Raw genomic sequence first — 27,363 nt, forward strand, 5'->3', positions numbered from 1 at the left:
AGAATAAACAAGAGTAAAAATCCTCAGAGGAGCTAAAGAGAACAACAGCACCGAGCACTCAAGTTGAATTCAGAGAAAAAGTAAAAATGTGAATACACAAGTAGACTAAAAAAGAAAACAGAATTTGGAGAAGTTGGGCCACTCAGCTTTATTATTGTGTCAGCTAAAAGGATTTACTTTTGTACTTTCAGGCTCCTTGATATATTTTAAGGCAGGAGTCATCGGAGCAGAAGGATGAAGTCCCCAGTGATACAAACACAAAGTCGAGTTTTGTTGGGTTAGAAATCCAGTTTTCCAGAACACATCCCCAGATGGGCAGAATTACAACTAACGATCAAAACAGGCACAAGAGCTGTAAATGTCAGGCATGTTTGACTTCTATCCTGCACTCCCTGAGCATCTAAAAGCATTTCAGCCTTTCCCAACCTTTTAGCCAGTGGTGGACAAAGTACACAACTCCATTACTTGAGTCAAAGTGTAGATACTCCTGATCAAATATTACTCTAATAGAGAAAGTTGTTCAGACAAACTTTTACTTGAGTTAAAGTGCTGGTTTTTGTTGTGTTTGTTAGACCCACCCACCCACTCTACCCAGACTTTCACCGCCTCAACTTTCATTCTTGTCCCACTGCGTTTCCCCCTGACGCCGCCAAGTGCCATTAAAGTATAGCGGTGACAAACCACATATCATGCTGATGTTAAAGACAGCTTTTTCGTTAGTATATGACGCCGCAGATCACTGCCCAAGCACTGGATTGAGACGACTTTGGAGTGAGACTGGTTGGCTTGTATTCAAAATAAACTTTAATTTTCACAGTAATTATACAGTTTCTGCTCATTACATACCCTGGAAATCCAGAGTTCTCGTGAGAGCATAACTTGAATTTGCTCAGCGAGTCACTCTGGCAATCAGTAATGATGCTCATTACCCATGCCATTGGAGCCGAGCTGCACCAATCACATCGGTGTATCTGATATAGGCGGGCCAGAGGCGAGCTAAACAGATGACGACAGCGCTGCAACGACGAAGTCCGGAATCAGTCAGTAAACATTGCAAGATGGCTACGGATGAACCCCAGTTGTTTTAAACGGCTTTGGCCGCTACAATGAACGAGTTAGACTTGGCTGTTTCTCTAAAAGAGGAACAGAAGGAATCTTTCCTTTGCAAGAAGGACGTTTTTGCTGTTTTGCCGACCGGATAAGGCAAGAGTCTAATCTACCAGTTAGCTCCGCTGGTAGCTAAGCATACGTCACCCCATGTATTGTTCTGATTGGTCGTAGTGTTATCCAATTGCGTGCAGTGATATTTTCAAATGCACGTTTGGTGCCGCCCCTCAGGTTGGGCCATTTTCATTACTCATAGCCAGACCCTAAATCTTTCTAGATTTGGGTCTGGATTTCCATGCTGCTCATTACATGCATTTGCTTTTCAAAATAAACGTATGACTTATGTTTATCTCTTTAGGTTTAGACAACAAAAGCACATGGTTAGGTTTAGACATAAACATCGTGGTTTAACTTAAAATAGGTCCAGTTCTTACTAACGTGATGCCACTACATGTGACATGTAACTATGGTGGTATGCTACACATACTAGAACACACACCTTTTGGTTCCAAACAGGGAATGAACAGTGGGCTTGAGGGTGAAAGTCCAGTGTCTGTTTGACCCATCCACCTTCCCTGCTGCCTGCCCTAAATGGACTTTTTAGCTTTTCCTAATACGGTAGTTGCCTGTGGCACCAGAAATAGCCACTGCCCAGTGCATATCATACCACTGCAAAAGGTGTCTCTGTGTGTTGGTGTCTGACGCCAACATCCACTTACAAAGCGGTGGTAGTTAACAAGCTGGGAGTGAGAACGGGCTGGATTCATACCCAGGTCCAATACGACAAGTTGAGAATCCATTAGGCAATAACGAAGTTTGTTCATGGTAAAAAGAGCAAACATTTGAAACAAAATGAATCTGTTGTTGTACAGTAAAATTTTAAGCATGGACTATGAATATGCCCATGGGTGCTCTGGTGGTTAGGACTTGTCATCTTCAGTCGGCAATGGCCCTTATAACCACCACCAAGTTCAAACGGAGCCATTCAAAGCCTGCAGCAAGCACTTTGAACCTGACTGACAGGTGTGGGAGGAATAGTTTACTGAAACACAGCTTGTGGCCTATCACATCTTAGAAAACAAAATTCAGCTGCTCACTTCAAAGCTATGTCTTAAAGTAACAAGTAACAGGAGTAACAGGTTTAAGATTTTGCTATTTATATTAAAGAACAACAAAACTCTCTGAAAGTGTTTTTTTTTTTATTGGCATTACTGTAACTCTACATTATACATATATATAAACAATACATGAAAGCACACCAGATCTCACAGCATTTGTTCAAAGTTAATTCTCAAGGATCATAACAAACTGTTTCTCATCAGAAATCGACATGTTCATACATACTCTAGAGGACGCAGCTTCCTTATTAAAATAAAATACCTATCTCTTGCTGATAGAGGCGAATGTTATCTCCCATTTCAAAGCTACAGTTTGCTTTATTAGTGCTGTAGCAGCTACTGTCCTGGAATGTTAGTCAGTAAATCAACACGTCACACAAAACTTTGGTCGAAGGATAATTTCTCAGGCTTTCTGTTACACCTGGCAGTTCCCTGGACCTGCCTGCTCATGGAATAATTTGCATTCAAAAGTACCTCTTCTCAGCCTTGTGCGGCAGATAACGCAGAAAACATTGTATTAGTGGAATCTGTTTGTACAAAACAAGGCAGTAACAATTCAGCCTTCACAGGCAAATAAGTGTTTTTCTTTTTTTCAGACTTCATTTTGGTCAAAATCTGAGATGACTCAATTTTCTTCAGCTTTGTTGCACTGAAATAACATTAACATATCTTAGGGATCCTCTTGTCCACATTATCTCCTCTTGTCTAGTCTCAGACAGTCTGTGTACAATATGCCCTCTCAGGCTAAAAATCAATTCAGCTCATGCATCATGAAAAAACATGAGAATCTTTGCTTTGGCTGAACATAACACAGTCACTGGCTGGCTCAGACTCAGAGGAAGAACATTTTTTGAATCCAGACTCAGAATGAGCATTTGCCTGTCTTTGAACATTGCTTTCTTGTTTTCAGTGTTTTGTGTTAACACTCTGTGCCTGGGGCAGTGGTTTGGAGTCCCAGGTGTACCTCGATGCACCTGTTTTTCCTCTGGCATTGAGTACTATTTCCATAACATGATGTGTGTGCACATGTTCGCCTGTTTACCGTGTAAAAATGATAAAATACAGTAAACAGACATCAAAGAAATGTAAAAAACGATGTAAAAATGTGTGTATTTTGAAGCGTGAGGGAGACTTTTGAGTTGCATTGTTAAAAAAATGTCCATGCTGTGTGTATGTGTGTGTGTACTTTGAGGAGGTGGCTGAATGTCTGTTGGGAGAGCAGATGGTCAGGACTCGCCCTCTAGGCTCTCCCCTGTCGTTGGCCTGTTTGGCAGTGAGTGTGTCATGTTAAAACAGATCTCAACTGAAAACATGGACTGCATGCAAAACACACAATAACATGTATCCCAGGTACTGTAGCCACGAAGTGAGATCCACTTATCAAAAGCTGCTCTGGACAGATCAGTCAGTGCTTATCACTGCGGACATGATGGCGGTTCCTCCCTGACCAAGACTACAGAAAACTATAATAAAGACTATAAATCTGCAGTGATTTTTATTTCATGTTTTTGCAATTGCTATTTATTAAATATGTTGAAGGCTCAATGAAGTCCCTTTTACGAGCCTGGTGTGGCTACACATTTTGACAAATAAAGGCCTGTCTCAATTAGAAGCCTGGTCTGGTTGCCAAGCATTTTTTTATAGAAGTTCTTCGGATGTATAAAACTAGGTTGTTGGCTACCTCAAATTGTGTCCATTCCTCGATTACCCTGTAAGTTATTTATATTTCTTTAGTCCGTAAAGGTCCTTAGATCAAAAGAATCAAAAGGGTATTTCATAAAAATTAATTGAAGTTCTGAGAGTTGTTTTAACAGGATAAAGCAACACATTCTCACTCCGACCTCGTCACATATTAACGTTTTGGTCATGTCAACCACAAACACACATGGTTGGGTTAGGCAACAAAAGCACGTGGTTGGGTTCAGGAAAAAAGAATAGGGTTTGGCTTTAGAGTCTTATGGGACGTGAACACAGCTCTTGGGTGAAAGCTGGTGTTTGCTGGACCCATCCACCACCCCTCATGTTTGCCCCAATTGGACTTTTGCCACCTTAACTTTTATCCTTGCCTGCTGCATTTTCCCCTGATGCCGCTGACCAGCCGAGTATCACGCCAATGTTAAAGGGTGCCTTTTGTCATTGGTTTCTGACACCGAAAGCCCAAGCGCCGGATTTCGACGACTTCGGAGTGATACTGGGCTGATATGCAAGGTGCCATAATCCTCGAGTGCCATTAACTCACTCACTCTCTGATGCGCTGTCTGTCGGAGCTAGATCAAATGAATGATTCATAACTGATATATCATCTGAAGCCTAATCTTTAAACAAGTAAGATTCATACTGGTTTAAATCAACAATATGATTGTATTACTCGGTCTTTGCTGAGCAACAGTTTTGTGTGAAAGGAATTAAAGGCCTGTCCCATATTTAGGCCTGTTGATTTCAGTGAAGTTAAAAACATTTGATATTGGCATAAAATATATGTCTTAGTTGCTTCTGTGTAGAAAATAGAGAGAGATGGTTTTACCGCTGTCCTTTGAAAACCCATTTTGCTAAATTCAGTCTCACTTTCGAGTGAGGCACCATATATTACCAGTGAGTCAGTGGTCCTGCACATAGTTCTCTAGCATCAGTTTTGGACACTCAGGGACAGCGTGTTAACTTCCATCTTCACAGGAATTGTACAGTAGCTTGTTAAACACATACAGTGTCTTTGCAAAATTAACTAATGCAGTTAAATTGATTTAGCAATTGGTTAATAAATCATTTACACTGGGTTCAAACGGATCTATAAAGCATTAGTGAATAAATTATTAACCACTAATTAAGACATTACTTACAATTAATGATTTATAAAAGTGTGCCTTATCACAAAGCGGATAAACACCAGCCAAAGCGCAACCCACGAGTTGTTCTTTTTAATGGCTTTAAACTAATATAACATTAAAGTAAAGCATTAGCGAAGTATTTATCAACATTAATATAGCTGTTAGCCACAACTTATAAACCCTTTATGAAGGGGCCTTTATTGGAAATTGGTATTTTAAAACCTCTGCCAGTATCTTAGTAAACCTGAGTTAAACAGTTGCTTGTTCGGTTTGTTTGTTTGCCAACATCAAGTGACCCTTTTAGAAGTGGCACGAAGTGAACCAAAAATATCCCCAGTAGCCTACTTTTAGTTATTTCAAAGTCTATTTGAATGCGTTTCTGCACAGCTGTGGCTTCGACTATCACAGTCTGACAGCAGATGTCTGGCAAACCAAAGGTGGCTCACACTGTGCTTTGGTGCACTCTTAAAATGGATTTAGCTCAACAAACTCCACTGTACAGTTATTAGATGTGACAGGAAGTAAATGTGCAAGTCACATCGATCTCAGCGTGCTAACGGTCGAATCTCCTGATGTGTGCTGAAAGATGGTGTAAAATTAAATTCATGAGGATGCAAGTAGGAAGTGTGTGTGTAGGAGGGCTGTCTTTCTATCTTTGTGAGGACCGGTTTGAGATTTAGATATTGAGGGCTTTTGGGAGACATAAGGGTTAGCCTATTTAATGCTAAATAAGAGTAATGATTTATTAAAATTTGGGTTTTATTTTAATAGTTGAACTACTCTGAACTATTGGTTGAGATTTAAGAATGTGGAAATGCTCAAAATAAGTCAAGGGAGCAGGAAACAGTAGTGTCCACATGATCATATATCTTGTGTGATGCCACTATGTCCCCTAATCTTATCAGTGACTTTGGTTAGTACAATGTCAACATAATCATGAGAAGCCTAAGATGTGATGAGCCTTAGTTTTGCTTTAAGATTTCCAGAAATAGGTAAATGTTACATAAAATTTGGGGAGTAAGCATGTTGTGTTAAACTCCGTTTCCACCAAACACGTACCTTTGGAACCAAAAGTAACCCTTCAGACATGGTACCTAGACTCTAGTGTTTCCACTGCAAACAGTACTTTTAAATGTGAACTTTAAGGTGTGTTGATTGATTGAAGTTAACAATCCACCTTAAAAGTTGCCGGCAGTTGGCCCACTGGATTAAGTTATTTTTTTCTCCAACTCCAGCTGCTGCGAGAGGCAGCAAAACATCCTTTAATTTATAGTTACAGTCTACTAATAAAACTCTCCACAGTATGAACAGTGGTTACATGAGCCTCAAAACCAGCCACAACTCAGTCCTGAGCAGAGTGACCGTCCTCTATTGACCAATCAACAGACTGCAGTGTTCACAGCTCCACCTTTTAGTACCAGATCTGTGTGCTAGGTACCCCAACAGAGGGGGGACCGAAAATGGGGACGGCACAGAACAGTTCCATTGGTACCATCCACAACTTTTCACAATGGGAACGGAAAAAAGCAAACCGAACTGAAGTGAACCATATGGTACTGCTTGGTGAAAACGGGGCTATAGGGTTAGGGTTAAAGGCTAATACAATTTGTCAACAATGGTCCTCAACTAAAGAAGTACAGATGTTTGTGAGATGGTGAGAAAGACATTTTTCTTAAGCATTGCAAGTAACTAAAATGTACCTTTGTAATTTGTCCTGGTTGCTGTTTTGGAACTAAACAAAGCAACTAATCATTCATAGTAAAACTTATCGTTCCTGCAGGCAAATTGCGGTCATTTGTTCATCCAGCATTCTGTAGTCATGGCCATGGAAATACTTATCTGTACTATTCTACACTTTATAAAAATAGACTGTGGCCAACAGAACCAAAGTTATTTGTTGACTTTCATACCAAACATTTTCCACTGTAGTGACTGTGACTTTTGGATTCAAACAAAACCCTCAATAATAAACTGTTGCTAACGCTAAGAGCATACATACACTATGGAAGAAGGAATCTTATATGCAATGGTTATCAAAATCTCAGTACCTCTCACAATTCACAGTTCTCACAAGCCAACATGTCAAAGTGAGCAGTCAGAGTTGGTCGTGAGGGCCTCCTCTTTTTGTCTTCACCCCCAAACGTCTGACTGACAGTGTATGAAATGGAGTCCGTGCATGTGCATATATATAAAAGTATTGTGCTATGTGAAACAACAGCAGAAGCTCATGTGGGTCCTCTCAGTACTATGTCTTCTCCGGCGTCAGCTTGTTGGTGGAGAAGAGAATGACGAGGATCATGTGTAGATTCAGGCCAGTCCTCTCTGCTCGCGTGTCAGCTGCATTTAGGTTTGCTCCTCCATTACAGGCCCAGTGCTTGAACCTAAAATCATATCCATAGTGACATGCAGCTCTAGTGGAAACGCTGTAACCCAGTCCTGGAGAGTTTTTTGTGCCTTTATGAGTTTCAAGACAGATGGAGAGGCCTTGTGCAGAGGTTTTATGTCCTCTTTTTTCAGGCACTCCACACTGCAACAGGCCGATGTCTGAATTTGTGTGACATTGTCTCAGTTCCATGCTTTGCCCTCGCTGATGCTGCTCCTCGCCGGCCTTACAGATCCAATCACAGAAACATGACACCAAAAAATAGAGTATTATCCCGTGGTACCAACCCTCCACAGAGAGAGCTCTGAAGGTGCGCAGAGCTGCAACAGCATTCAGCTCCATGTCTGGGTGTTTACAACATCAACAAGCATGTAGAACAAACAGAATAACTGTATGAAATGGCAGTCTTTACATCAGGTATTTAAGTCAAGGTGTGTTAAAGATTATAATAAGTAAACATGTCATCATGCAGATATGTGAAGGAGCACAGCATCTACAATAACACCAACTGTAAGACACAAATTTATACAAAAGAAAGGTAAAGTCTTAAAGTATATTTCTATTATAAATTAGTCTGTGAACAAATCTCCTGTTGGATGTCACTTGCCTTTTAATTCCCCCCTCACCCTCCATTCAACATATTATGATTAGAGTATCACCATATTATTAGGCACAGCAACCTGCTTAGAATATCATATAATCTCCAACTTGGCTAGGATGTGCTTAGGTACATTATATACAGGTGTGGCTGAACACTATGCTCTAAGGTACAGGTGCTGTTAGGTGTGACAGGATTATCTCATGGCAGATATTGTGTATGAGCACATATATCAGACGGAGGTGTATATATAGACGAAGACGAGCAGTAGGAGGTTGAGTACGATGCCGATGACTCCCAGCACAGCCAGGAATCTCTCCTCTGGTGTGCTTAGGTGTGGACACATTAGGTCCATGTAAAACCCGTTGAGTCACTCTATTAACTACAGAAACTGGTATTTAGCAATAGGTGTGAGTGGATAAATGTTCTATTCAAGTAGATTTTAAGGGTGCTCAGCAGTAGATAGGCCTGCGGGTTAGTATTTCTCTTGGCAATTTTGGTCCCTTTAAATAGATTCAGCAGTGTATGGCATATCTCGCTAACTTCTTATTTGGTCAAGCTCACTCAAAGTTGCCTTGTTTGTCAAACCATTTCAATAAATTTAACTGGCAGTGATGATATTTTAACTCTCACAAATGAGCTTGATTGTTCAAAGACACTTTTACATGTTATGGGACAAAGATGCAACACACTTAAGCAGTCACAGAAGTGCTATGTCCCACTCATATGAATGCAGAAACATGTGACCACTGGCAAACTGGACACACTGTCATGTCAATAGTCATTTGATGTGGATCTGTCTTGAAAAGCTGACTCCACCTGCAGCTCTGTCCCTGTGACCGTTAGCAGTCTAGAGAAAAGCTGTCTTATTGGATAGGCAGTGATGCAGGTGTGGATAAATATGGCTACTATCCAGGTGAACACACTGCCAATGATCCTCACATCATACTGCTCACTCTGAACAACCGAACCCTTTCAATATTTAAAGAAGAGGGTGGCAGTGCGAAGAAAAGTTGGGGACAGTGCCAACGTCTCTTGTTCAAGTCTTGCAGAAAACCTTAGGTGACAGAAGTGTAGATGTAGACAAATATGACCACCAAGAGATTGAGGATGGTTCCGATGATGCCCAACACGGCTAAAATTCGCTCCTCTCGGTCGTTCGTGGCGTCTTCCTCTCTAGCGTGAGCGCTGCAGACATAGCGGCTGCCGGGGACCATGGTTACCATCACAGAACCCCACCCCCACAGGGCACGACGCCTGGATATGGAGACAGTGATGGGGGCGGAGGTGAAGAAGGGGAGGTTGAAAATAAAGAGAGGAGAGAGGCGAATGGAAAAAAAAGGAGGCAGAAGAGAAGGAAAGTTAATTATTTCTGACACAGAGTCGCTGAAAATGGTCCGTCTCTTTCCCAGACACATCATGCACACATCTCTTTAGTCACAAACTTTCCCGGCATGCATTTGGGCATTGAATATTAATAAATGAAACGTTAAAAGTCAGTGGAGAATGAAATGAGATTTTGACTTTGTTCGCTGTCTGACCCATATCTGCATCAATTGTAGAACTGTGTCTTCCATTTTCCTCAGTATTTTTGTTCTCTTGTTTTCTTTTCATCCTTTCACGTCTCCTACCGCTTGTTATGACCTTTTCCCACTACCTGTTCCTCTTCCTTCCTTCATCGTTTTCTCACCTCTTTCGCTTCCCATTGACTGCAAGAATCTCCAACTCAACAAGACAACATCCAACACAGTGACAACACTCTGTAGTGTTAGCAAGGAATTGCTCGTTATGTGTGATGGCGTTCTTCACATTCCTTCCTCAGCAACCTGTCTCCTAGAAATAAGGTCTGTATGTTACTAAACTGATTTCCTAATTACCTGATGTGGCAACGTAATTGCTGCCTGGATTATGTCCAGAGACAATGTTTCTCTCAGATAATGACACACTACTTTCATGTACCCTGTAGGCTTTGGAAGGAAGTGGCTGGGCATACAAAGGGCAGGACCATGACACCAGAACTTTGGGTTTGTGTCCTGTCTACTGTCTGAAAAGTATATGACAAAGAGTTTGTCAACTGACAGTTCGGGAAGGACCCAAATGCAGCAGCCTGCAGCAGGCAGGTTTAAGGTTTAAGGTTTAACAAAAAGCAAGCTTTAATATAGCTCATTAAAAACATCCAGAACAGGCAGATAACAGAAAGTCCAAACGACAGAAGAACTAAAACTAAACTGAAAACCAAGTGGGAAAATATGATGAACTCGGGTAAAAAATCCAAACAGAACACAACACCTGGCAGGAAACAGAGCAGGGGACAACACCAAGAACACAGGAATGAACGCAGGGGAACTGACAAGAAACAAAGGGAAACACACAGGTATATATATACACAGAAAACTAATCACAAGAACGAGACAGAGCTGGAGGAGGAAGACATGGGCAAAAGGAGGGAAATGGGGATTGGCTAGCAACAAGTTTGTGGAGGGGAACACTAGGGTGGAGCAGACAAGACTAATACAGAACAGGTGTGAAGGGAAGACTCTGGGAACAGGGAAGGACTAATGAGACAGGTGTGACAGAAAACAGGCGAGAAAACACACAAAGACAGGAAGTAAAACCGGACACGACACATGAGGAGAGAATCTACAAAATAAAACAGGAAATAGATTAGACATGAATGAATAACAAAACAAGGAAGAGCACAAACAGAAAACCCTGAAACAAAGTCCACAAGATAACATGATATAAACAAAAACCCTGGATCATGAAACACTTTCACTAAGGTTAGGGGAACATCATGATTTGGGTTAGATGTTGATTAAAAAAGTAATAAAATAATCTGTAGTCAATACGTGTGGATAATTTATGTAAGATTACCTATTTTGTCCAAAAACAACTGAAATTCCTTCATTCAAACCTTTATTTAAGACTCTGGAAATCAACTGAGGGAGAACCTCATTTTCAGTGATGCCGAGCATGAACAAAGACATTAAAATAATTAACAAGCAAACAAAGAACAATCATGTATATCAATTAAAACAAAAATGAGATCATACAAAACAATGAACAACACTAGCAATAAATGGGCTCTAAAAGTAGAAATACAGGGTGATAAACATGCAACAATATCATTTCTTCATTCATTCATTCACTCATTCATCTTCTAACCGCTTCATCGTCTTGAGGGTCGCGGGGGGGCTGGAGCCTATCCCAGCTGGCATTGGGCGAGAGGCAGGGTACACCCTGGACAGGTTGCCAGACTATCGCAAGGCTGACACATGGAGACAAACAACCATTCACGCTCACATTCACACCTACGGACAATTATCAATTAACCTAGTCCCCAATCTGCATGTCTTTGGACTGTGGGAGGAAGCCGGAGAGCCCGGAGAGAACCCACGCTGACACGGGCAGAACATGCAAACTCTGCACAGAAGGGCTCCCACGCCCGGGACCGAACCGGCAACCCTCTTACTGTGAGGCGACAGTGCGAAACCACCACACCACCGTGCCGCCCCCCAGTATCATTTATGTAAATTGAAAACAATGTTGGCCCGAACACTGAGCCCTGTGGGACACCTTTATTAATATTTAAAAATTCTGAATGAACATCACCCATCTTTACGCATTGCAGTCTATTGGAGAGGTAGTTTTCAAACCACAGGCAGCTGACAGAATCAAAACCAATATGGGACAATGTCTTTATAAGTAACAAATGGTCAACTGTGTCGAATGCCTTAGACAAGTCTATAAACAGAGCAGCACAAGACAATTTGCTATCCAAGGCTAGTGTAATGTCATTTAGAACCAGCGATGTTATATTTTATCTGTGGCTATATGTGCTATCCGCATTTTTGCCGGATTCATCAATTATCAGCATTTACTCATTATTTTAATAGAAAATGTCATTTGTTCTGCATTACGTTTCCTAAAAAATATTGCTGTTTCAAATTAGTTTCACATAAATGTAATTTTTTAATAGACAGGGCTGTCCTCTTCAAATATATTTCCCACCATCCTAAATTTAAACTACAGAACTGACTAAAATTAAAGTTTTTAACAATAGATATCATGTAAACACCAATACACTTAAGCTGGTAAAAGCATAGACTGCAAAAATAGTAAACGTAGCTACCATGACATCACCCATTGGTTTGTGGACTCCAGTTTTTGAGCTACATTTCAGCCATTGCCATCTTGGTTTTTGGAGCCAGAAGGGACCATAGAGGCTGGCACTGTAGAGGAGTGAGGCGTGGATCTGACTGAGAAGCCATGAAGCCGCTACTGGCAGACAGTCTGTCACTTAAAGAGGCCCGCCTTTAATTTTGTGTAACTTAAAGCCATAATAAAATTCACATGGGTGACTTATATAAATATTAATCCCCTGCACAGTTGTCATAAAGGGGGACATTTCCTATAAAAACCAAAATCATTTTTATGCACCAGGCTATAAATGCCTCCAGTGACCTTTCAAAAAACTGCACTGGCTTCATTTTTCAGCCCCAGAGGTTGCCCTTGGTCAACAGTCATTGAAGACCTTGGTCTCCCTGTCCTCTGACACTAAGCGCTGATGTGCAATCAATGGTGTCCGTTAATAATGAATGAGGTTAGATGCCGATGAGGGAATTATCTACACTCCTCTAAGACAGTTTGGGAGCGCAGAGAAAAAGAGAGGTTAGGATGAGGACAGTGTGAGTGCGTATTTCTCTCTCTCTCTCTCTCTCTGTGCTAAAATGAGAATGACTCCAGGGCTTTACACAGGATGTGAGACCGCTACACTGAACTGGTCACAATTAGGTCCACCAGTCAGTTGCCTCGCTGATTTTGTAAATAATTCACATCCCTTCAATAAAAGCATAGAAAAATATAGATAATTGTAAATACACTTTCTTAAATTATGTATTATTGTGGTTACAATCTCAACCTCTCCCTGGATAACTCATTGTTGTGCAAATACTGGAGATGTAAACACAAACAAAAAAGATGAATTCTCAAAAGTGTGACTCCTTGTGCCTCTTTTATGTTTGCTTTACTCTGCTCTCCACTTGTTGTTCTATCTTTTCTTTTTGTTGGTGTGCTGGGCAAACACTTCAGCATCCAGCAGCTGTTCTGGCAGCCCAGGGGTTTGTGTGTGTGTGTGTGTGTGTGTGTGTGTGTGTGTGTGTGTGTGTGTGTGTGTGTGTGATTGTGCGTGTGTGTGGGTGGGGGTAGGGGGTTAGTGTAAGGACAGGGACATAACACTATCTTTTGATGCAGCTTAGCCATTCAACAGTGTAACGTGATTATTTCCAACCCAATTAGAGGGAATGCATGGCACACCTCAAAACTCGGGCCATAAAGAAGAGAAAAAAAGAAGAAATGAGAAGATGACAAAAACAAAGAGTAAAGAAAAGTACAATAGAGAAAAGAGAATATATGTAAACATCCATATTTATTTATTTACCTGCCCAAGTGTTATAAATGTGTTGCTGCTGTAATGAAGGTGGGATTAATGTGGCATTAAGGTATACTATGCAGGATTTTTCTAAAAAAAAAAAAAAAAGTGCTATGTTCGGGATGTTTGTGGGTACAGACTCTTTATAAAAAGCTACAGCCAGGTGCCAGATTGTAAGCTGCACATACTGAAGATGAAATTACAAAAATCGCAGATACAGTGCTGGCGATACTGTTTACAAACTGACAATTTCTGCATAGCTCACCTTCTAAAGTCTAGGGTGTAGGATTTGGTGGCATCTAGTGGTGAGGTTGGAGATTGCAAGCAACTGAAACGTCTCCCACGTGCCAAGCGTGTATGAAAACTATGGTTGCTGACATGAAAACGCAAATGAGCAGAGCTTGAAAATAAATGAAGGCATCAAGGAATCACATTGTGCCTAATGGACGTCATAGCACAATGGCACAACAGAGGTGGACCTGTTGAAACTATTTTGTGACTATTTTGCATTTTTTGTGTCATTTACCTGTCATGCCCCTGGTGTATATAGATCTTAAAGGGCAAGGTCTTTCAAATGGAAACTCTCACTTAGCCACTACAGCGCTGATTAGCTTTTTTCCTTCAACAACAAATGCAGGTGGTTACGTTTAGCCAACAAACGCACATTTGCAATCACACAGGAAACAAACACTGGCCTCATTGGTGAAAGTCGATGGCCTTTCATTAACTTTCGTTGTTGTCCTGCTGCATTTCCCCGTGACGCAGTCGGGTGCCATTGAACAATTACAATGACTGGCCGCCTATCATGCCGACGTGACAGGACAGCTTTTTCACTGGTGTCTAATGCCAGATGTCACTGACCAAGTGCCAGTTTTCGACGACTTTGGAGTCACACCAGGTTGCCAGGTGATGGGGGGAGAATGTTTTTAGAAAGGCTTTGGGGATGGCATTTTGACACAAAAACATACATACTTCGACTAAAATTAGAATTTTCAGATTTGAAATCATCAGAAACACAACTGAAAAGCTACAGAATGATATAAAAACTTTATATCATTGTATCCGTGTCACCCTTTATGTCTTTTTTCAAAGGTCTTGACTTTACCAAACGGACAATGCAGCCCAGAAAATAAGCTGCCACCGAATACAGTGTGTGCAGGGCAGCAGGGTGTTACACAAAAAGTTTCCCAAGGTTTTGTATTTGTCAGATATCAGACTTTGGGCTTTGAAGCAGTGTACCATGTCCTTCTGATTTTTTTTATGTCTTTCGCTATATCACAAGTTTGTGATACATGATAGTATGTTGTATGCTTGTGCCTACATTGATCTGCAAATGTTTCACATCCTCCTTGAACTTCTCAGGGCACTGAAATTTGACAGTGATCTTAGAGCATACTTGTTTGAGTGTGCATGCACCTTAGTTTTTTCTTACTGTATCTGCATGTTTGTCAAATTATGTGACTTCCTTTGGGCATTTATAGCATTTAAGCATGATTTATCATGTACTATATGTTTACACATGCAGTGTTATGCCAAAGAGTTGCAGCATTCTCCAGTCACAAGCTCACACATTAGACAGTGCTACTCTCAACATACAGTTACTCCAAGAACACAAGCTTCTCTTTCACCCTCTTTCCCTCCCTCCCTTCAAGAACACACATCTTAATGAACCGCAGCAGCTCAAGCATTTAGTCATTCAAATTAATATTTAACACATTTATTCTATTTCAGCCACTCAAACCTCCAGTGTCCCACCACAGAACAGCAGGAGGAATCAGATGTGATTGTCTTGTCACCGTGAAGGTTTTTACCAATCCCAGTTGGTGGCATTGTTGTTAAATGAAGTCTCGTTAGATCCAGTTTTACCATTTCAGTCTGAGGGGTTAGTTAAAAAGTTCTCCGTGCGTTATCAGGATAAATAAAGCAGCTATCTTCGACTTCCCTGATGTGTTTTTCCCCATGTGTATAAGGCATTGTTTTAGGAAAACATGTAATTAAAGCTCCACATGCCGAATGCTTCTCTGAGTTTGTTTTGAACCAGACTATGAGGACACTGTGTCGTGCAGTAGAAATACAGAGTCGCACTGGGGAATTCACCAACGGCTTCCCCGCAGAATGTGCAATGCAAGGCAGTCTGCCCCGTGAAACTCATGCATAATATTCATCATAATTGGTGCAGATAGCTGCTCTGCTTATTTCGCTGTCAAATTAATTTGTATAGGGTGCAATATGAATTCCCTACGGATGGTCCATCTGCAGTGCAGTGTGCGTTACTCTCGGAGTCTTAGAGGTCACATTCACTAGCAGGGTAATCTCATGGAAGTATCTGGAATGGAAATAAGAGCTTGTGAGATGCATATTTTAAATTACAACAGGGAGAAAAAAGACTGACTTACTGGAAGAAGTCACTATGAGTAAAAAAATATCTTTAAAAGTTTAGTTTTAGAAAGTTTTATTTTGGTAAATGTGAGAGGTTGTGTTTGTTCCTGAAATAGACCACTAATCTGTGCAGACGTAACAGGAGGTTTAATGTTCTTGATTTTGCCCTTCATTACACACGTAGCACTTCCTCTGATGCTGTGTAATACACTCAGCAAGCTTCATAGACTAAATTTTTAATTTTAAGGTTGTATTAGTAAGGTTTTTAGAGGGCAATGCAACCTCTAGGAGTAAGTCTACCTCAGGGCAAGAGAGTCTGTTGAGGGTGAGGTTTGATTTTATCTGACGTGGGCTCGTCACTAGGGGTTTGAATTACATTATCTCAGGAGGAAAATGACTTGTTTTCCAGTTTCATTTCAAATATTGGACAAAATTACAATCTTTCACAAATAATGTGGGGATTGGTTAAATCACAAGATTGAAGATCTGTGGAGGGACTGATAGAAATCTTTCTGCCTGTAGCCATGATAAGACATTTTACGCAACTTAATTACTGCCGCAGTTTAATGTGCAGTTTCCACGAGCCTCCATGATTTTGAATTTTGATCAATAGATAGAAAGATAGATGAGCTCAAATATATAATAAGACAGATAGAGGTCGAGCTGAGAGATAGAAAGTTAATCACTCTAGGGAGAAACAGACAGACACAGACAACCAAGTAATAGGCAGCTAGACAAATGTGCAGACTTAATTAGAGGTAGACCTGCTCAAATGCGTCACTGTTACAGATGCAGTTGTAAGGGTAAAGAGGTAAATAAGAAGCTGAGAACAGAAAGGACATTGGATAAGGAATGAGGCTGGCAGATGGAAGATAAGATGAAGAAGGAGGATTTAAAAGATTGGTGTGAGGTGTGTGTGTGTGTGTGTGTGTGTGTGTGTGTGTGTGTGTGTGTGTGTGCTCCAATGGTCTGATCTATACAAACTGAATCAATACAAAGGATACTGAACTGTTTGATGAAGTCACTGACTCGTAAAAAAGACAATAGCAATTGTTTTTAGTTGTCATGACAACATATCAGTGGGGCTGTAAAGTGTGTCACACTCACTAATTTGAGAGCTCTGTTCTGCCCCATTTTCCTTACTAAATAGAAAAACACAACCACACACCTTCTGAATCCAAGTTTTTCTCTTTCACTGAACTAAGACTATCTTTGGATTAATTGCCATCATCACCCATCATAAGACACACTTCATTCAAACTCAACAGAAACAAAATAAAACTCACCAAAACCATCTTTTGACTTGTTGTTCATCTAGTTAGTTAGTCCGCTGTTCCAACAATCACCAACTCTGGTTTGGTCAAAATAAATCCTTAATTCACTGAGTTACATGTACAAAAAATTGCTGGCACCACACACTCTCTTATCCCCACAGTCTTAGCTGTCTGCTGAGTAGTTGCTATCACTCATCCTTTGGCAGCAGCTACAGTTTTCAGTTTACATGTTTCAACAAACATGCAATTTATGGCAACAAAGGAAAAGGAAATAATATTTACAACACATTCTCACTTCGACCTCGGCACATAGACGTTTGGTCATGGCCTTTCCATGTCAAAATACGACATGCAAGGTAACCTGGGTGCGTTGGTTGTTGACATTCTGGGACGGCATGTCAGGTTCTGCCTGTTACATGCATTGTCTTCTTTCAAAATACACTTCCATTTTCACAGGAAATTTAATGTTTACATACAGTCTCTTTCAAAATAAATGCACTACATTAGTACAACACCACAAATTGACTTTTTTTTTCTTTCAGCAACTAACGCACATGGTTGGGTTTAGGAAAAAAGAACAGGGTTTTGCTGTCTAATCTTATGGTATGCAAATACCGCTCTCCCAGGTGAAAGTCAGGGTTCGTTGGACCCATCCATCACCCCTCCCGCCCATTCTCATTCTATGATCTGATCTTTGTCTGAAACATTGGTAAAAGGTAGACTAGACTGACCTCCACATCCTGTAAATACACACACACAGGTGGGTGTACTACTAGGTAGATGGGTAGGTTACTAAGGAGGAAGTGGGTATACTCTCATATATATTCCAATGGATTTTTGATTGATAGGTGGGTAAACAGTTTAAAAGAGAATTGCTTATACCCTGTATACCTGTGTATACCCTCCACTGTGCCACTGCACACACGCACTTTCCAGACAAAATTGTCAGCCCTTTACACTCTGTTCCTATCTTCTACCTAACATTGCATCCTGTCTAATCAACTTCTGTTGAGGAAACACATTTTAAGTACAGTAAAAGCAAACTACGATGTTGGGTGATATTGAGAAGACATGATTGCAGCATCTATCTTACAATTGGAATTGTTTTTATTTTCTTCCTTGGTTCCAGCACACCGCACTTCACAACAGCATAAGTCCTGCCTGTAGCACAGACTGGCTAATCGTTCGTCCCCCCGAGGATCATTGGATCGATTGTTTTTTCAGTTGAGAAACCTGTTTCGTGTCAGGATGCCAGACGAATCAGTCAACTCGGAATTGGTGATGCAAATGGATTAAAAGGTCTGGACTCAGGCGACACACACACACACACACACACACACACACACACAAACATGCATTCACACAAATTTAAATACTATCATATTTACATTTATCATGCACATATATACAGCGTAAACACTTCAAATACACTTGTGTGAACTTAGTTTCACCACTACTTCAGTGTGAGCAGAGAAGATCCAGTGCTGCATGACCTCAAAGTTTTACTAGTACTGATTGGCACTGACTCCAATGCTGTTAATAAGCCACTGAAAGTGCATTAAGAGTTTTGTCTACTTCACCGTCTTATATTCACATTGGCTACTAATGTTTTCAGGGTAGCACCAAGCAATGCACGTCTCCAAAGTTGTATTTAATTCATGGGTGCATGAAGGTAATGATAGTAAAATGATTTTACATGAGAAAAGACTGAGTCACATTGGATCAACTCACGAGTCATAATCAGGGCAGGGTTGATGGTAGTTTTGATGACAGCAAATTAAACTTTGTTTCCCACAATCACCAGCACATCACCTGTGCCACATGGCTGGCAGCTGTTAGCCGCCACTGAGCCAGCAGAAAAGAACGAGTGAATGAATGTTTAATTGCTCAACCTTTTCCCAACGTGTCCTTTTAGTAATGTGTCCTGTAATTGTCCAAGATTTGCACCATTTGAACATCTCCACTAATTTGACTCTGTCACTTGTGTGTTCATATAAAAACAGTAATCGGGTTTTTAAAACTGAGAAAGAACTGGTTTGTGGTTATCACAAGCATACATGCCATCTACAAGTACCTACTGTCTTATTTAACAGCAGTTATATCTATATGTTTGTCTTAAATATTAAAGGTATTTATTGTTTAACTTATTCTGACTGGCTGACAGGCAACAAAACCTGAAGCTAAAATGAAATCCAAGAGCATGCATAAATACAAATAAGGTAAACTAGTACAAGAAACACAAGCATAAAACACAGTACACTGGGAGTGACGCCGGAAACAGGGAACAAAAACAGACGACCTGACACTGAAACAGGGAAAACACACAGCCTAAATACACAAGGAAAGGACGGCGTTAACGAGGGACAGGTGACAGCAAGGCTGAGGGACAGGTGAAACCAATCAGAGCGGGACAGACAATCACAAAGGTGGGAAATGACACAAAGGAAGAAAGTAAAACAAGACAGGACACATGACAAGACTAGTCTATTTTGACAGTTCGAGACACTGTAGCCCAAATGTCCAGTATGGGAGAATGACTGGTTTGCCGTAACCACCACTACATGAAAGTGTTTTAGTATAATTCATGTTTCATTTATCCAGTTATAGGCTCAGTACCTCCAAACACATGCATTTTTGCTAAAACCTATTTAAAACTGACCTGAACGTGAAACTTATCTATGCTCTCTTCAAAGTCAGATTCCAATACTAAGGTTTTAGCGAAAATACATGTGTCTGGGAAGTACTGAGTGTACAACTGTATAAATGAGTCTTTTATTATTCTGCACAGGTTGTGTGAGAGTTTGTAAACAGATAATGGTGTTGTTAGGTCCCTAAGCAATCAATAAATCAATATATTCATTGTTTTCCATGGAGATGTGAAAAAACAAAGTTTCTTTCACGAATCCAAGGTAACATGGCATGACTAACTGATTTACAAATGAGTATTCCTTTAAAGCCCCTGGTGTCTGGGGCTTGAGCCTATCCCAGTGAGGTACCTCCCGAACTAGGGCTGACACATAGAGACAGAAAACCATTCACACCCATGAGAATTTAGAGTCACCAATCGACCTAACCTGCACGTCTTTGGACTGTGGGAGGAAGACGGAGTACCTGGAGGAAACCCACGCTGACACGGATAACATGCAAACTCCACACAGAAGGGCTCCCCACCCTGGATTCAAACCAGAAACCATCCATTATTATAACCTTGAAATCAACATCTCATGATGAGGAAATCTGACCTTTGAAACCCTGAACCCTCCAAGGTATTTGACTTTTGGTAAGCAAGGTAAAATACTAGCAATGTCAAATGCAATATAAACAAATGGAGTTCTATGTGGTGCAGTCTACCTTGTCTATCAGCTCTACATCCAGTAGTGATCAGCAAAAGGAGGAATTGCAGGTATTGAGTTGAGTCATTGACTGGTAGTGTGATTCATTCCACCGAAAGTCTTAATCAATAATCTTACAGCTTTTGTGTTTGCTACAATACAGACACTGTTCTGATCAATGACACACAGCTTGTTTGGGCTACAGCTGAGCTGCAAAGACCAGCTGTTTGTTGCCAAAAGATATATGAGACAGCTGAAATGAAACCTGCATGTTACAATGTAAATGCTTTACATACATTCACGAAGTCTCTCTCTCTCTCTCCCTCTCTTTCTCTCTCTCACACACACATCCATCCCCCCCCCCCCCCCCAACACACACACACACACACACACACACACACACACACACACACACACAAACTGAGCTGATGCACAGAGTGATGGTGTGGGAACCAGATCCGTATGACACTAGAGCATTCCACGGCCTCATTACGAGCTTGGCTGGCCAGCACTGCCAGAATATGAAGCCAGCGGCCATGAAGCGACTGTCACTTCTCCTCAGCCACGGCCCCGCTTCCTCCGCATTTGTGCATGTGTGCTGTTATGGTGTGTGCTTGTGTGTGACGGAGAATTACAGGGGGCAAGAGAAGATGAGTGTACTTACTGTAAGATAGTGTGACTCCATATATGAGCTGTATTCATGACAGCACGAGAAGAGTGATAGTGCTTCGGTGTGACGGAGAAAGCATGACTGTTTGTGTCTGTTTGCTGAGCTGTAGCTCGCTAATTGTAAAAATAAATGCTTTCAATAAGATAATCAGAGTAATGCAAGTTAAATCTTAGACACTAAATACTTTTTAAAATATGTGCTCAATAAACTAGATCGATCCAGCTTTGAGATGTTCTCAGCTTTGAGATGTTCTCAGCTGTAAAACTTTGGCAAAACAACAACATAGTCATGTCGCTGGCCTGCAGAATGTGATGCATTTGCTGCTATGATATCAAGTACATTTCTCACACTACCACAAGCACAGAGCACATTTTGCTTGACACTAGTATCACAACAAGTATTAGCCTTCCTCCCTGTCGTCCAGAGGCAGTAATGAGTGTACTAACAAGACAGGACACCAATACATCATCTCATCTCTGATTCCTGCCTCAGAAATCACTTCTCATGAAATCATTTTCTAGTTTCTGATGCTGGGAGAACAGGCCAGCCATTAGGAATTATGGCCAGGGTGACAAAGTCCTCATTTATGCCCAGTCCACCACCACCAAGCTCCAATACCAACATGAGCAATTTCAAATAAGGTTTTAACCATTAGCCTAGCGACAGAGATTCTTTTTTTCAACTATTTCCAACCATCCAGGCCACGCTCTGTTTCACATGCATATATTCAATATGATTTCAAACCACCAAGGTCAACTGAGTTATTTAAAAGCACATTGAAAATGTTTCTTTCAAACACAACTCTGATAGTTATATCTCATTTTACCTTAGAACAAAACAAAGAGGGATAAATTGCCTTCCAGTAAATGACGGTATAAAAGTAGCATCAAAAGCTGATTAAAGAAATGACTGCAAAGCATTGAAGGACAAGATCAAATCATCATCGGTAGAGGATACACATTTACTCTTTAGCTATCACAATATCCAAATCCAGTGTTTATAACCAGTATTTTTTGCAATTCCAAGACTGTTTAGGGACTCTAGTATGCAGAAATATTAAAATATGCCATTTTAAGAAAGAAGAAAAAAAAAAGGCACAGTTTTATATCTATAGTGATGCTGGTATCAAGTGAAACTACACAACCAAAGGCATTCATTGACACCAACCATGTAATGATATCTTGTTGGGAAATGGCTAAATAATGCTTCAAATTAGGCTAAATTTTGACGATAGAAAACTGACATTTCCAACTTTAGCCTAACTTTGGAGCAATGGTGCCGTCAAAACCATACCACACTATTATAATATATATATATCATAATAATAATACTATATGTAGTTATCATGTAAATACATATAACTTACTGTCCGTGATATACGTCAGTCAGTAAACTGCTGCTACTCTATCCCATTTAAGGGTCAACCATAGACCTTTTGCATGGCCCCCTCTGGGCCTTTGCTGGGGTCATTTGCACTGTTTGAGACCCCCTGACAGTGGACGGGAGAAAGTTAGTGATCCACAAATATTTAAGGAGCTGTATGTGACATTCAGACTATTAATACAGCTACAAATCACTATTTACTTTATAGTGATATAGTGGAGAAATGGCATCCTGATCAGAGAATGAATAACTCTACTTCTGTGTGTGCTGTAATCTGAGCTTCTCTGTTCTTTGTTATGGTAGACCGTCCAGCAGCACTTGCATGTTAGTGCATCGGACTCCCTGTGAGTATGTTCCAGCTAATCTCTGCCACTCTGAACATCAGTCATACAGCAGTAATCACTGATATCAGGACGGAGTCGTTGCATCCACCCTTCAGTATCCCTCAGGTAAGAATGTTAGCTCTGTCAGCACTGTTGATAGCACTTTCATGCTGCCAGCTCAGCCACCTCCAGAATGGTAGACATGCTCTGAATGTCGGGTACAGCTCCTTTAATTAGCCATAGGTTAACAAGCTATATACAGCAACATGTTTTCCGGTATTTAAATCCCCAAAGGTAGCTGGTATTACACATATCATATAATTAAATGTTGGGGCATGGCTACAAAAAGTTAATTCATGAGAATTTATCAAGAGCTGTGCCTGTACATGGGAACAGACACTGAGAGATACTACAGCACATTCTCATCCCAGGTCTTCAAATACCAATGTTTTCTCACGCCCATCAGAGTGTGAAATCAATGCCATAGGCACCCTTTGGCGTCTTTATGAGATGCACCCAATAATAGTACTGTTAAGGTTTGGAAAAACATCATGTTTTGGGTTAAAATAAGTATGTAACGTGATATTTAAGTACGTGATGGATGGGTGTAAGTTACATGACATGACATTGAAATAGCATTGACTTTTGGTTTCACGCACACACACATGACAGAGGTCTCCTGGGTGAAAGTCCATGTTTGTTTGAGCTATCCAACACCCCTCCCTCCAACTCTACACAGACATTCAGACTCTTTATACTTCATCAGTTTGTAGTGTCAAATATTGCCACAAATGGGTTTACATTGGAGTTAGCTGAAAGCCTGGTGCTTCTCATAGAGACGCCAAACAGTGCCTGCAGTGTTGGTATCACGCTGAGGGGCGTCACGAAGTGTCCATATGTTTCAACCTGGGAGTGAGAACAGGCTACATATCACTATAAGAAATGAGTGTTTATGTTGATGAAACATCCGCTGCCATTAAACCTGTTTGGTTAAACATGTCGTGGTTTATGGAGTTGGTTCAGTTTCCATTCAGGTGCCAGACTGGATGTCATGTGACCCACTGGGCACTGTATCATGTGTAAATCAGTGGATGGAAACACAACGTGAGCCACTGGACCTACATATCATCTGCTCTCTGATCACATGACCTGCATCTTATAACTGATTTATATTTGTACTTCTGAACTCTGAGTTCTCTAATTGACCTTTCACCTTTGACCTTGGCCAACCTCCTGAGGGAATGTGATGCTCATTGGTGGATACACAGTGTACTGTACATGCACTCACACATATGCACAGACCCTGACACACATGGCAGCCACGATGGCGTACCACACATTTAGAAATGTGTACTCACCACACATTGCACCAGGGGGGCAGCCAAAAACTCCTGTCTTTCTTCTCTTTATCCGAGCATGTTGTCAGTTTTTTCTTCTCCTCCGTCCTGCTGGTTTCTTTCACCTCCCTTCTCTCCTCCTCCTCCTCCCCCTCCCTGTCCCCCCTCTCACCACTGCTGTTCAGGTCCAGCTCTGTCGCTGGTGGGGGGAATCCAGGCGACACACACACACGCACACACACACACAAACACACAGGCAAACACACGCTCACACAGCTCCAGGCGATGCTTTGAAAATGTACTCAGACACAGCTGGGCTCACACTCACACCTCTATACCCACACCCACACAAGCATACGCACAAACACAGCTGAGCTCCTCGACAGTCCTTATGCCCCCATGCAGCCACACACACACATGAACACGCAGCTGGTCTGTCCGCAACTGGATAGAGACTGTGGCGTTATGTCTTCCCGTGTTACTGTCGGGATGTTTTGAGGAATCTGTGATTCAGGTCGGTGTGAAGGATGTCTCTATCGTAATGTCTTGGTGACATTAAGTTGGAGAGTAGCCTTCATGTAGTCATGGAGACAAAATCAAAGTATACATCCCCCTTCAAATTAAAGGATCCTGCGTGTTTACGCACATCAAAGTATCTCCACACTTATATTTCCTCAAGCCATGACAGCAATCCTCCACTGGCCAAATCTCTGTAATGAGGCCATTTTTTTCAAGATAGCTGGAGCAGTTCCAATCAGTCCAGGACAAAATAAAAATAGACAACATTCATGAGTGCTTCACCAGTGTTTGGCTCCTCTCATCTGGCATTGATGCACCCCAGGAGTACCTGTCAAAGCAGGTATAACATGTCAGTCCAAAATATGAATCTGTATTCATGAGCCAGGGCTGGTCCTTGATCTCATAGAAAAGAAGAAATTGTTCCAGTCCAGCTGAGGTGTCAGTGAACTCTCAGATGTTCACTTCCGTCTTCCTTGTCGTCTCACACAAGAATAAGGTCCTGCTCTTCTCTCTGTAGTTACTCCACTCTCCCCAAGAACTTGCACAGCTGGCCAGAAAAACAAAAAACCAAAGAACCTCCAGGAAGCCAACTGTCTGCTAATTTATACGTCTTGTCTTAATTTGTAGCAACATTTGAACTTAACCCCACTCGGCTGTCATCTGACATACTTAACAGCTTGTCTATTCCAGTTTAAAAATCCCTCAGAATAAAAAAGCAGCTGTGTTTCTTCCTTCTGTTTCCCCCTCTGTGGTACAAGCAGCGAGCTCTTTCCAGAGTGGCCTGTCAGCATCAATATTTAACAGGAACCTCTTGCTGTGTTGCTGTCACAGTTAAAGTTTCCACGTCCCCGACGTTGTGCGTTGGATGACATGTTCCTCTGGTCTGCAGTGTGTTCCTTTTTAGCTCTCGGCTTGGATGTGAAATTTTGCTCTTATCTTGCCATGTTCACTGTCCCTATATGTTTTTGTGCTCTTTTTTAAACCCTCTACTCTCCATTGTTTCTTTCGTTCTTAATGGTCAATCTTCTGGAAGCTCGTCCTGCCATATGCAGACCTCAGTAATGTTCCCTCCCTGTAGCAAGACACAGTCACTGAGGACTTTCTCCCCTGGAGCTGCTCACATAGTTTTTCATTAAGTCTGCCCTTCTGTCCTTTGCCGTTTATTGTTCACTGTCCACCCTGCAGCAAAACCTTCATTCAACCTTCCCTTAACCCTCGTCAGTCATATCAAACCTCCCACTTTCTAAACTCACCCTCTTCTCGCCTTCCTCTCCCTCCAGCAGGCTGATTCACTTGGCCTATATCTCACTCACTTGCCTGCCAGTGTGGCTGATTCTTTCTCATCTTGTCCTTCTTCTGTCTAATGACTGCTCAATTCTGGTCAAGTCCTCTGTTTTTTCCTCCCCCTATATCTCCCTCATTGTTCCTCCATCTCCCTCCACCTCTCCTCTTGCATGCAGAATACACAGTATTCTAGCTGCTGTGCTCTGACTCATACTGCTCTCTCCTCCCTTTTCCTTCCAGAGGCTTGCAACTGTTCCTCAGTTTTCTCTTTCTTTTTTTTTTTTTTTGACTTCTCTCTCTAACAACACGTCAGGATCCGTTCAGCTTTTCTCTTTGTCCCGGGCACTGAAATGACACCTCTGCATCCTGTTAAGACAGATGGGAGGACAGCCTGTGGACAGACAGTCAAGCATAGAGACGAACATGAAAGTGAGTGACACACTTTCCGCAACAGAGGCAGGAGTCTACCTTTAAATGCTTGAGTGTATCTCCCTGTGTTCCCACACCTGCTGATAGTCTCTGAGTTTGATTACACGTGGTTTCCTCTCTCCTCCCTGTGCAGGAGAAGTGTCTTTTCACTTGCTGAGGTCAGAGATGCAAGTTTTTCCCCCTCTCTTTCCCCTTCTCTGCTGCTCCCTCAGGTACACGTTTGTCACAATCTGGAAAAGAAATACATTTTAAAGCTAGGGATAAATGTTGCCTGAATACACACACAGCCGCAGCAGAGAGATTCTCTGAGAGGGACACAGAGGGACGGCAAAAGAAGGATATGTGGAGATGAATAGAAAAAAAAGAGATGCCCTCAGGATCTGTAGAAGTGACAGCAGAGGAGATATGGAGGGAGAGGGAGGAGGAGGATGAAGAAGATAGGGGGTGGTGTGGAGAAAAGCTTGTGTGTGGGTGGAATGGAGAGATGATTGTAAGATGGATATGGAGTGAAGCGAGAGGAGGAGCTTGGAAGATGGAGGACAGGATGGGGGGAGAAAAATGGACATGTGCATCTATTTATGGATGGATGGAGGGATGGATGGATGCTTTGACAGGTTGAGTGCTCTTCTATGACATCCAGGAAATATTTGATGCAGCTGTCATGGAAGAAAAGGGCCTCTCCAAGTCTCTAATTAGCCAAAACTCTTCGTCAAAATTCTGCGTTTCAGTATTAGATTTCCAGCTATCTGATATGTTACCTGTGTGGAAATCCTGTCGTGCTCTCTCTGACAATGCTCCTCTACCTCTCTCATCGATTCTCTCCATCCCTCTGTCTGCTCCTGCAGTCTCAGTCTGTGCTATCACTAAAATGCAGCATCCCTCTTCCCTCCTCCTCCTCCTCCTCTCCCTGTCTGTTTCCCTCATTTCCCTTCCTCTCTCCCTCCACCCCCCTCCGCTCTCTATATTTGTCC

The 27,363-nt window shown here is 41.6% G+C and overlaps 1 long non-coding RNA gene across 1 annotated transcript; it reads right to left on the reverse strand.

The window, feature by feature from the left end:
- Positions 1-2,285: 2,285 nt before the first annotated feature.
- LOC117259415 (uncharacterized) lies at positions 2,286-27,363 on the reverse strand. The gene is made up of 3 exons (XR_013490971.1): positions 27,151-27,363; positions 24,182-26,622; positions 2,286-9,288 (listed from the first exon to the last, which is right to left on the reverse strand). It is a non-coding gene; the product is annotated as an uncharacterized LOC117259415 (long non-coding RNA).

Source organism: Epinephelus lanceolatus, chromosome 4 (genome assembly GCF_041903045.1).
Source record: "Epinephelus lanceolatus isolate andai-2023 chromosome 4, ASM4190304v1, whole genome shotgun sequence".
NCBI classification, from domain to species: Eukaryota; Metazoa; Chordata; class Actinopteri; order Perciformes; family Serranidae; genus Epinephelus; species Epinephelus lanceolatus.